We start from the raw sequence: 12,056 nt of genomic DNA on the forward strand, positions 1-12,056 counted from the left end.
AATGTAGTATTAATGGTGGGCACTTAGGTTGTTTCCACATCTTTGCAATTGTGAATTGTGCTGCTATAAACATTTGAATGTAGGTGTCTTTTTACAGAATGTCTTTTTTTCCTTTGGGCAGATGCCCAGTAGTGGCATTACTAGATCAAATGGTATTTCTATTTTTAGCTCTTTGAGGTATCTCCAGATTCTTTTCCACAGAGGTTGTACTAGTTTGCAGTCCCACCAGCAGTGTATGAGTGTTCCTATCTCTCTGCATCCATGCCAACATTTGTTGTTTTGGGACTTTTTGATATAAGCCATTCTCACTTGAGTTAACACATCTAACCCAAAAGGACCCATTCAGACTCAGGGTGAAGGAATGTAAAACCATATTCCATGCAAATGGAAACCCAAAGAAAGTTGATATAGCAGTTCTCACATCAGATAATATAAGCTTCAAATCAACAAAAGTAAAGAAAGACAAAGATGGTCATTGTATAATGGTAAAGGGAATGATTCAATAAGAAGACATAACACGTCTAAATATTTATGCACCTAACACAGGTACACACAGATTTATAAAGCAAATCCTACTTGATCTAAACAAAATGATAAACAGCAACACCATAATAGCCAGAGACTTCAGCACCCCTCTGCAGAACAGGACAGATCCTCCAAAGAGAAAATAAACAAAGAAACAATGACCTTGAACAGAACTCTAGAACAAATGGGCCTAACAGACATTTACAGAACGTTCTATCCTAAACCACTGAATATACATTCTTCTCATCAGTTTGTGGAACATTCTCTAAGATTGGTCAGATCCTAGGCCACAAAACATGTCTCAATAAATTTAAAAAAATAGAAAATATGCCATGCATCTTCTCAGACACCAGTGGAATAAAATTAGAAATCAACTCCAACAGAAATACTTATGTCTATACAAAGTCATGGAAACAAAACAACCTACTGCTGAATGATAGTTGGGTAAAGGAGTAAATTAAGATGGAAATCAAAAGATTTCATTAAAAAGAAGGAAACAAATTTTAAAAACTAAAACAATACAAAGTAACAATAAGAACAACAAACTATGCTCTTCAAACTCTGCTAGAGAAATATATTTGAAACATAAATAGGAAAGTATTGTGAAGGGCTTTAAAAAACAATCTGGAAGATTTTAACAGGAATTTGGTATAGTATTTTATGAATGACTTTCTTATTTCATTCATAATGGTAATATTTGTTCTAGGAATGTGAAGTTCAGAGTGGTTATTTTTAGGTGATCTGTCAACAAAAAATTGCCGAGAGTGTGAGAGGTCTCAGACTGCCTTAAGTCTAGCTGTAAATTGATATTCCAGAAGCTAGGCAGCCCGCCAGATCTATATTGGTTATCCATTGCTGCATAACAAATCATTCTAAAACAAGGTGGCTTAAAACAGCAGTAATCACATATTATTTCTCATGGTTTCTATGGGTTGCAATTATCTATAGTCTCATTCATCACAGATCTAGGGGTGAAGGCCTGCCGTGGCTATCCATTGGAATGTCCACATGGGATATCTTCATGTTGCCTGATGCCTGGGATTCCTTACAACATGGTGGCTGGATTCCAAGAGCAAGTGTCCCAAGGTAGAGTGTGAGCCAAGCTGAAGTCATTTTGCCTTTTATATCTCAGCCTCAGAAGTAATACAGGATCACTTCCTCTGCATTTTATTGGTAGAAGCAGTTACAATGTTCCACCCAGGTTTAAAGGGAAGGGAAAAGAGACTTCACATTTTATTGGAGGATTTCCAATATCATATTTTAACAGGTATATACAAAAAGGAATGTGTGCATGTGTGTGTGTCAGTATGTGTCTTGCACTGATGCTTGTCACCATGCTTGGAAAATACAATCTGCTATTCCATCTGAGGGTTCTAAAAATTGCCAGGACCTGGCAAACCAGGTAGGAAGCAATGAGTCACATTTGTCTCCTGGAAGTAATTTATTAAACATGACAGGGGTTAGGCCAACTCCCAAGGGGAGACTATATTTTGTCTCTTTTATATTGGTGAATATTTTTGTGGAGAACCTGGGAATTTGCTTTGTGGAACATGACTGGAAACATATCTAAAAATAAAACAACTGTGTCAAGAATGGGATTACAACTGTGCAAATCTTGAGATTTGGGCATGTTGAACTTCCAAGGCTAAGCTTAGTTGCCTGACACAAAGCCATCTCTGGAAGTTGCTGGATACTTTAGAGTGATGATGTTTGTTGTTTGAGTAAAATCTACCTCTTAAGTGCTGGGCTCCCAGACTCTATGATATCCACTAGTTGCCTGAGGTTTTGGGGGGGCTCTCAGTTCACTGGCAGCTGTAATCATTTAGGCGATTGACCCAGGCTGTCCCATGTATGCCAGAGATTTGTATTACTAGGTAGTTTTAAAGATTGTCTTGATTTTTTTATTTCTTCAATTCAACACTTATCAAACACCTGTGATAGGGCAGGCAGTGTGTACTCTGATGAAAGTACAAAGATGAACAAGGTCTCCTCTGAGCCGTAAGGGATCTACCGAAAGAAAGAGACATGCAAATAGGCCATTTCTCTACAGGATGGGAAGTGTCATGATAAAAGGTAAAAGAAAGAGAAGTCTTCTAGGCAGAGGGAAAACCACTTGAAGAGAATAGAGACAGGATGCTGCAGGGAGTAATTATAAATTATAGGACAAAAAGGGAAGTGATAGGAGCTGAGGCTTACAAGGTAAGTACCTTCCAGAACATAAAGGAAGAGTTGATTATTTGAAGAAAGTTATTTGGACTGGATAGGCACAACGCCTTCATTTTCCTGAGTTCTGATTTAAAGTCTGGGTTCACAGTTTCTATAAAAGGATGTCAAAAATTACAAAACTTAAGAGTGAGAAACAATCTTAGAGAGCACGTAGTAAGTAGCTGTATGATTCTAGTTAAATGCAAGGTAATAAATTGATCTAGGGAAGTAAAAGGATATCACAGTTTATTAATAGACTGAAATTTTAATTGCTAAATTTTTTTCTTGCCCTTATTCTTAAATTTTAGAATGTATTTTATGAATGCTATTTGAAATTAATTATACTAAATTTATACTGCTTTTCTGTTTCATATACGGTACCTCATTTGATGCTCAATTTTTTTAGATAGGCACAAAGTAGATTATCTGCATTTTATAACGAACTAAAGAGTACTTTGGATGAGCTGTGAATAGCTCATGATCCAACATTTAGTAATTTGGACAACCAGGAGTAGTAATTCTCACTTCTGACTTTAAATTTCATGTTTAAGATCAAGGTACTTTTTGTAAAATAGTAGTCTTCCGAGGTTAAGAGCCTTCTATATAGGAGGTCCCCAGAAACTACTTTTATATGTTTCCTTATTTATTCTTCCCAGTGATCTTACAAGATAGGTGGTGCTACAGAACAATCAAGATTCATAGACACAGTCATTTCCGTCCTGACGAAGGCAGAGAGGGACTGAAGCCCTCTTCTCAGAATCCAAGCTCCCGGCCTCTCAGCTGAGTAGATTTGTTCAGCTGTTGTCTTAGTCTCTCAAAAGTACTCTCTCAAATAAAACAGCAAAATATTGCCCTTACCTTGTGTGAAAGGAAAGGCACAATTGTTAAAACAAGTTAAAATCAATGAACTTTGAAATGTTAAATAAGAACAAGACAGATATGCCAATTCCACCTCTATGCCTGAGGAAAATGTATTTTCTTATTGCAGTGGGTGTACTTTTGTACATTTAAATTTTGAGTTAATGGAATAGCAACACATACCACTACACATTAGTATAAGAAAATTGTGCTGATTTGAAGAAGGAAGTACAGGGTTTTCTGTCTGGTTAAAAATAAAAACACTGCTCCTTCACCCCACCTCCTGCCCCTTTGCCATCTCTCACCCCTTTGCCATCTCCCTTACATATTATACCTTAATCTTTGTCTCCTAAAATAGTTACAGTCTATTAAGAACTTTATTTATATTATTCATCACTTCAAGTTAGTGTTTCAAGCTGAATATGCGTGCTTCAGTTACTTGTAAACATGGTACCTTCATTTCCAGTATCCCTGTCATCTTGGAGTTTTTTCTTTACATACAGAAGTAAAATACAAAAGTGTATTTTTGATTGATGCATATATTATCTTAATCTTTAAATGCAATAGGTAAAACAATTTTAAGAAATTATAGGCTGGGTGGTATTTCTACCTTTAAAAAAAGTCTCTTATTTTAAGACACCTAATTCAACAATTTACTAGAGGAAGGAAAGCATACTTTTATCTTTGTTTCAAATGTAATATTAAATAATTTCCTCAAGTAGTACAGGCGTACCTCATTTTGTTGTGCATTGCTTTACTGCACTTTGCAGATGGTGCATTTTTTACAAATTGAGGTTTATAGCAATGCTGTGTCAAGTCAAGCAAATCTATCAGTGCTGTTTTTGCAACAGCATGTGTTTACTTCATATTTCTGTGTCACATTTTGGCAATTTTCATGAGATTTCAAACTTTATCATTGTTATTATGTCTGTAATGATGATCTGGGGTCAGTAATCTTTTATGTTACTATTGTAATTGTTTTGGGGTGCCGTGAACGACACCCATAGGAGGCAGCAAACTAATTGTTAAATGTGTGTGTTGCAACTGCTCCATTTTCCAGCCATTGCCCCAACTCTCTCCCTCTCCTCTGGCCTGCCTGTTCCTATTAGGCCAATTAATAACCCTACAATGACCTCTAAGTATTCAAGTGAAAGGATGACTTGCTCATCTTACTTTAAATCAAAGGCTAGAAATGATTAAGCTTGGTGAAGAAGGCAGGTCAAAAATGAGATAGGCTGAAAGCTAGATGTCTTGCATCAAACAGGTAACCAAGTTGTGAATACAAAGGAAAAGTTCTTGAAGGAAACTGAAGTGCTACTCTAATGAATACATGAAAGATAAGAAAGTAAAACAGCCTTACTGTTGATATGGAGAAAGTTTTAGTGGTCTGGATAGAAAATCAAACCAGCCACCACATCACCTTTAGCCAAAACTTAATTCAGAACAAATCCCTGGCTCTCTTCAAGTATATGAATGTTGAGAGAGGTGAGGCAACTGCAGAAGAAAAGTCTGAAACTAGCAGAGGTTGGATCATGAGATTTAAGGAAAGAAGCTGTCTCGATAACATAAAAGTACAGGGTGAAGCAGCAAGTGCTAACATAGAAGCTGTGGGAAGTTATGCAGAAGATATAGCTAAGATAATTGATGAAGATGGCTACACTAAATAACAGATTTGCAGTGTAGATAGAACAGGCTTATACTGGAAGAAATGTCATCTAGGACATTTATAGCTAGAGAGGAGAAGTCAATGCCTGGCTTCAAAGCTTCAAAGGACAGGCTAACTCTCTTGTTAGGGGCTAATGCAGCTGTTGACTTTAAGTTGAAGCCAAAGCTTATTTACCATTCTGGAAATCCTAGAGCCCTTAAGAATCATGCCAAATATACTTGCCTATCTTCTATAAATGGAACAACAAAGCCTGGTTGACTGCACATCTGTTTACAGTATAGTTTACTGTTTTAAGCTCATGGTTGAGACCTACTTCTCAGAAAAAAGATTCCTTTCAAAATATTACTACTCACTGACAATACAACTGGTCACCCAAGAGCACTTATGAAGATAAACTGGAGAGTAACGTTGTTTTCATGTATATCAGCACACCATCCATTCTGCAGCACATAGATCAATTAGTAATTTTGACTTTGAAGACTTACTATTTAACAAATGCGTTTCATAAGGCTGTAGGTGCTGTGAATAGTGATTCCTCTAAAGGATCTGGGCAAATTAAAAACGTCCTAGAAAGCTTTCACCATTCTACATGTCATTAAGAACATTTGTGATTCATGGGAGGAGGTCAAAACATCAACATTATTAACAGAAGTTTGAAAGAATTTGATTTCAACCTTCATAGATAACTTTCAAGTATTTAATACTTTAGTGGAGGAAGTAACTGTAGATGTGGTGGAAATAGCAAAAGAACTAGAACTTCTAAAGTGAAGCCTGACGATGTCACTGAACAGCTACATCATGATAAAACTTTAATGGAGAAGTCACTTCTTACGGATAAGCAAAAAAAAAAAGGAATTTCTTATTTGAAGATGCTATGGACATTGTTGAGATGATAACAAGGAATTCAGAATAGTACATAAACTTAGTTGAAAAAGCAGTGGCATGGTTTGAGATTCTACTGTGGGTAAAATTCTATCAATCAACATTGCATGGCATAGAGAACTCTTTTGTGAAGGGAAGATTCCATTGATGCCACAAATTTCATTGTTTTCTTATTTTAAGAAATTGCCTTAGTCACTCTAACCTTCAGCAACTACCACCTCTGATGACTCAGCAGCTATCAACATCAGGGCAAGACCTTCCACCAGCAAAGAAATTATGACTTGCTGAAGGCTCAGATAATCATTAGCATTTTTTATCAATAAAGTATTTTTAAGTAAGGTATTCACATTGGTTTTTAGTGTAAATATAATTTTTATATGCCCTGGGAATCTAAAAAATTGTGTGACTCTACCTCAGATAAAGGACTGATAACAAGAATCTATTTAGAACTCAGGAAAATCAGCAAGAAAAAATCAAACAACCCTATCAAAAAGTGGGCAAACGACATGAATAGAAATTTTTCAAAAGAAGATATAAGAATGGCTAACAAACGTATGAAAAAATGCTCAACATCCCTAATCATCAGGGAAATGCAAATCAAAACCACAAGGAGATATCACTTAACTCCAGTGAGAATGGCCTTTATCAAAAAGTCCAAAAACAACACATGTTGGCGTGGATGCGGAGAGATAGGAACACTCATACACTGCTGGTGGGAATGCAAACTAGTGCAACCCCTGTGGAAAGCATTATGGAGATACCTTAAACAGATACAAGTAGACCTACCATTCGATCCAGCAATCCCATTATTGGGCATCTACCCAAAGGAACAAAAGTCATTCTGTAACAAAGACACCAAAGAATGTTTATAGCAGCACAATTCACAATTGCAAAGATGTGGAAACAATCCAAATGCCCATCAATCCACGAATGGATTAGTAAACTGTGGTATATGTATACTATGGAGTATTACTCAGCTATAAGAAATAACAGTGATACGACATCTCTTTGGTTCTCCTGGAGAGAGTTGGAACCCATTATATTAAGTGAAGTATCCAAAGAATGGAAAAACAAGCATCACATGTACTCACCAGAAAATTGGTTTCCCTGATCATCACCTAAATGCACATTGGGGAAGGATACCAATTGGATATCAGACTGAGACGGGGGGTGGGGGGAGGGGATGGGTGTATGCCTACATGATGAGTGTGTTGCGCACCGTCTGGGGAATGGTCATGCTTGAAGGTGCTGACTCGGGGAGGTGGGGGGTGGAGGGAGGGGATGGAGGTATGACTACATGGTGAGTGCCAGGAGCACTGTCTGGAGAATGGACACGCTTGAGGCTCTGACTCAGGGGGATGGGCGGGACATGGACAATGTATATAACCTGAGCTTTTGTACCCCCATGATGATCTGAAATAAAAAAATAAAAAAATAAATTGTGTGACTCTAGAACTGAATCTGCATTGTCTCTGAGGACAATGCCTGTAGTTGTAAATTATATGGCTTAGTTTAACTTTTTATTGTGAATTTAAATAATTCATTATTGAATGTAGAGAAAAAGTTCTGACAGTGTACCCTCAACCTGGAATTAAACCACCCTTATTTCTCTGTCCCTTATTTTTTTTAAAAGAATAGGACAAATTTTCATCTCTCTATATCTAACATAGGATCCTTAGGTTATTCATACTAAAACCCAGTTCTAGTGATGTTATTTTCTAGGTTGAAAAGTCCCAGCAAACTTTCCGGGTTAGAATCTTGGCTCTACTATTTCCTAGCAGTATGACTTTAAATTACTTAACCTCTCTGTACTTCAATTTTATCATCCGTAAAATGGAGATAATAAGAAAACCCACTTGATAAGGTTATAATAAGGATTAAATGAGTAAGCTTTTTCTTTCAATAAAGAATAAAAATTAAGCTCATCAGCCTTATTTTCAAGGGCTTTTACTATCTAAATTAAAGGCACTCTCTGAAATGTATCTTCTGCTTTTAAAACGTGTACTCCCATTAACCTGGAACATACTTAATTTCTGCATATTTGTTATTGGTTCCAACTTTCACACCTTTGTAGGTGCCAATCTCTTTAACGAGAACATTCTCTATATACTTTCCAATTACCGGAATCTATTAACATTTGGTATAACCTAGCTCAGTCCCAGGATAGTACTCACAAGTTCTCAAAGTATCAGAATGTCCAACCTGGTACAAAACGTATTCTTTAGTCTGAGCCTGTGGATTTAGGGCAGTAATCCCTTGACCAACTGGTCAAGGGCCACAAGCCAAAAAACAAATTGGATTCTGAATTTGCTTGCCAAGAAGGTGGCTTAGAACCGGCATAGTTCTATGGCATAGTTTTCCTTAAGCAGCAGTCCCCAACCTTTTAGGCACCAGGGACAGGTTTCATGGAAGACAATTTTTCCATGAACAGGCGTGGTGGGGGATGGTTTCAGGATGATCCAAGTGCATTACATTTATCATGCAGTCAAACCTGTCCGCTAATGATAATCTGTATTTGCAGCTGCTCCCAGCGCTAGCTCAACAGGCATTAGATTCTCGTAAGGAGCGTGCAACCTAGATCCCTCCAAGCACAGTTTACAGTAGGACTCACGCTCCTATGAAAATCTAATGCCACCACTGCTCTGACGGCACTTACGTGGTGATGCCACGGATGGGGAACGGCTATAAATATAGATGAAGCCCAGCCTCTCCCCAACTTGATGCTTCAAGACCCAGCTCAGATTTGTGATTCCCCCTTTTTTCACTCATCTCTGTTCTTGAATGCCCATCACAGTGTGTGCCTAGCTTGCTGCACCCATTCAGTCCTTCTGTGCCCTGAAGTTAGGTGTGCCTTCGAAATATCCCACTAAGAAACAGTGAGCAGTTTGAGGGAGGTTTACCTCATTTTTGTGTTCTCCAAAAGTATTTTGTTAGGAAGAATTCCTTTATAAATATTCTATTTTATGCTTATTCTGTTGATTGATGTTCTTTTATATTCATTCTATAAAGACTGATTCAATGTTGAAGTTTTAGAGATGTTTACCTTTTTTTAGAAAGCTTGAGAATTTAGAGATGTAGTTAATGTATCTAGAATCCTTAGTAACTAAGATTAACACATGAACTAAGTTATTGGGGAAGTTTGAAGTCAGACAGATGTGGCTTCATATTACTCTATGGCTGCTTCCAGATTTGTGACCTCCTCAAGTTCCAGTGTTTATAATTGTAAAAGGGAGAAGGAAAATTGCAAAATGGTTGTAGTGAAGGTAGAATAAGACCTTGGCCATAAAGTCTAGCTCCTGTCTTATGATAAATGTTCAGTGAGGGTTAGCTATATTTTTATTACTATAAATAAAATGAGTGTGTTTATCAATGACTCATAATTGTTCATCACAATTCTGTTTATAATAGTGTAAAATGAAGAAAGCTGCTCTCATTTTGTATTCTTTAGATTTATTCTATTAGTATTCCAAACTGTTCTAACATCAATCAATAATAGTTTTATATATATACTTTTTATAGTAAGTCCTTGATTTTCAAAGAATTCTAAGAGAATATATACGTATATTCCATATAGTCCTCTTTCTTCACTTGTCACAATAATTGTATTATAGATGATACAAATGTTTTTATAAATGGATACTATCTTTATTGGTTTATGACAAATGGTTAACATATCTGGATTTCAGTTTTCTTAGAACTCTCTATACATTATAAATACACATTATAAAGTGAAGTACAAAACAACTTTATTTAGCTAATTTGATACATAAAATAACTGGATTTGTGGATTAAGTTAGAAACAAATAGTTTATATGTTCAGTTATCTTATGTGTTTTCTGAATTATCTGTGTAATTACTTCCTCTTATCTCATAACTACATGAATAGTCTAAGTGTGTTGAATATTTAGGTAGTGTTGGTTAATTTCAATTTTCAGAATTGTAGGAATTGCTATATAATATGGTAAGAATAAATTTGAAATAGTACACTCATAGTGATTAATAGTGTTGCAAACAAAAATGTATAAAAGGGCTGGGGATTCCTTATCTTGAATCTTCAAAAGTACAAATTAAAGACACAAGTTTTAGAATAGTATCTTCTCTAAGAGACAGGCTAAAACAGCTTTGCAAGAGTAGCTTATGTTTCCATTTGATATGTGTAAGATAAAAAAGCCTAGGATTGCTGTTTTAGTCTTTATTTCTTATGAAATATAACAGCTTGAATCTTTATGTGTCATTTTGGACATCTATCACTTTTATCATCACAATGTCTGAGAAGATAAACTATCATAACCATGGAATTATACTATGTTATAGTTTTGCCATGCATAATGATGAAGATGTCATACTACCCTTCCATAAATTTTCGTAACAAACTTAACTTGTTTGAAGTCTATATGCTGCTTCAAAAACGCTGTCTTTCAAACATAAATTTCGGGTGAAAATACTGTACTTATTAACATGAAAAATATACTTGTAGGACTGGATGATGAAATGCAGAATAAATCTTGGAGCAAAAAGAGTAGTATTCTGCAAGTGGATGCTTAGTAAACTCTCTTGACTGAATTGATGATTAATGCAACTAAGTTGCAAAATACTGTATTTGAGACCACATAATTTGTTTTTGTTTTGTATTTGACAGATAATGCTTCAACTGATATATTACATGTGTATGAAGTGTATGAATCACAGTAAATAAGATTTTTTTAATGTTGTGATTTTAAGAAGATAGCCTTTTGGAAAGTGATAGAACCGTAATCTTTAGTAGTAGTTTATTTCAAAAACAATTTGAAATACAATTGTTCTACACATTATACCTTTCCTTTTTCTTTGCTGCCCACTCTGTCTGTGACCAATCCCTAGGAGGAACTAGTGAGTAGCTGTTGTTATTATATGGAGTCTTCTCAATTATGAACATGAATCATCTATACAGATATGCAGATCATCTTTATTGTCTTCCAATGAAGTTTCATAGTATTTCCCACAAAGATTTCCCTCATCATTTAAAAATGTTTTAACAAAATGTTTATAATGTGTTTTTAAAAATATGACAATATATTCCATATTTTAATACAAATATGTTACCTGTTATTGTAATATGTTTAGACTCATTACTACAATCTCAATTTGTGCTTTCTACCTATTATTGTTTTGCTTTGCCTGTTTTTTCTGATTTTTTTCTTCCTCTCTTGCCTTCTGGTTAACAGATAAAGTTTTCTATGCTATGCTTTCCCTCTTCTAGTCTGGAAGCCATACGTGCTGATTATTTCTGTTCCCTCCCCCCACCTCTCTGCCCAAAGCAGTGCATAAGTTAACCATAGAAATGTAACATGCAAAATATTTGAGTCTAAATATAAATTTTGCATTTACCCTCAAAGAGGAATTTTCTATTTTTATTACTGTATTGATTTTCTTTAAAATGTTAATATACTTACTGACATAATAATTTCTTATAAGTTTCTCAGTGATTTATTTCCCGTTCTTTAATAAGACAGAAAACATTTGCACTTTTTAACCTCTCATTTTGTTTAATAATTTCTTATTCTGTCCTATGAGAAAGTTTGTATTCCTAGATCTCTTTAAACATATAAATATACTTATTTTAAAGTTTTTGTAACAATACTCTAAAACATTTTTACTTGAAGTGACTTTCTATTTAACTTATGTGAGAGAGATAGAGAGTGTGTGTGTGTGTGTGTGTGTATTTTTGAGATGAGGTTCCCACTATATTGCCCAGGCTGGTCTTGAACTCCTGGGTTCAATGAATCCTCCCTCATCAGCCTCCAGAGTAGCTTGGATTACAAGCGCATGCCATTGAGATTAGCATTCAGTTTCTTAATATGCATCATTTTGTGAGTTTAGTTTTGCTTATATTTTTCTCACTCGCTCTGTATTTACCTCTCTCCATCTAGTCATATGTGGT

General features: G+C 35.6%; 1 protein-coding gene across 4 annotated transcripts in view; it reads left to right on the forward strand.

The window, feature by feature from the left end:
- The window catches only part of PRR16 (proline rich 16), a 193,726-nt gene that overhangs the window by 106,966 nt on the left and 74,704 nt on the right, over positions 1 to 12,056 (forward strand). For 2 of the 4 annotated variants that reach the window (XM_045565972.1, XM_045565973.1), the window contains exon 3: positions 1,489 to 1,611. The exons of the other annotated variants lie outside the window; for them this stretch is intronic. The gene's annotated coding sequence lies outside the window, so the exon portion shown is untranslated. The remainder of the gene's footprint in view (positions 1 to 1,488; positions 1,612 to 12,056) is intronic. 4 annotated transcript variants of the gene reach the window in all.

Source organism: Lemur catta, chromosome 12 (assembly GCF_020740605.2).
Source record: "Lemur catta isolate mLemCat1 chromosome 12, mLemCat1.pri, whole genome shotgun sequence".
Taxonomy (NCBI): Eukaryota; Metazoa; Chordata; class Mammalia; order Primates; family Lemuridae; genus Lemur; species Lemur catta.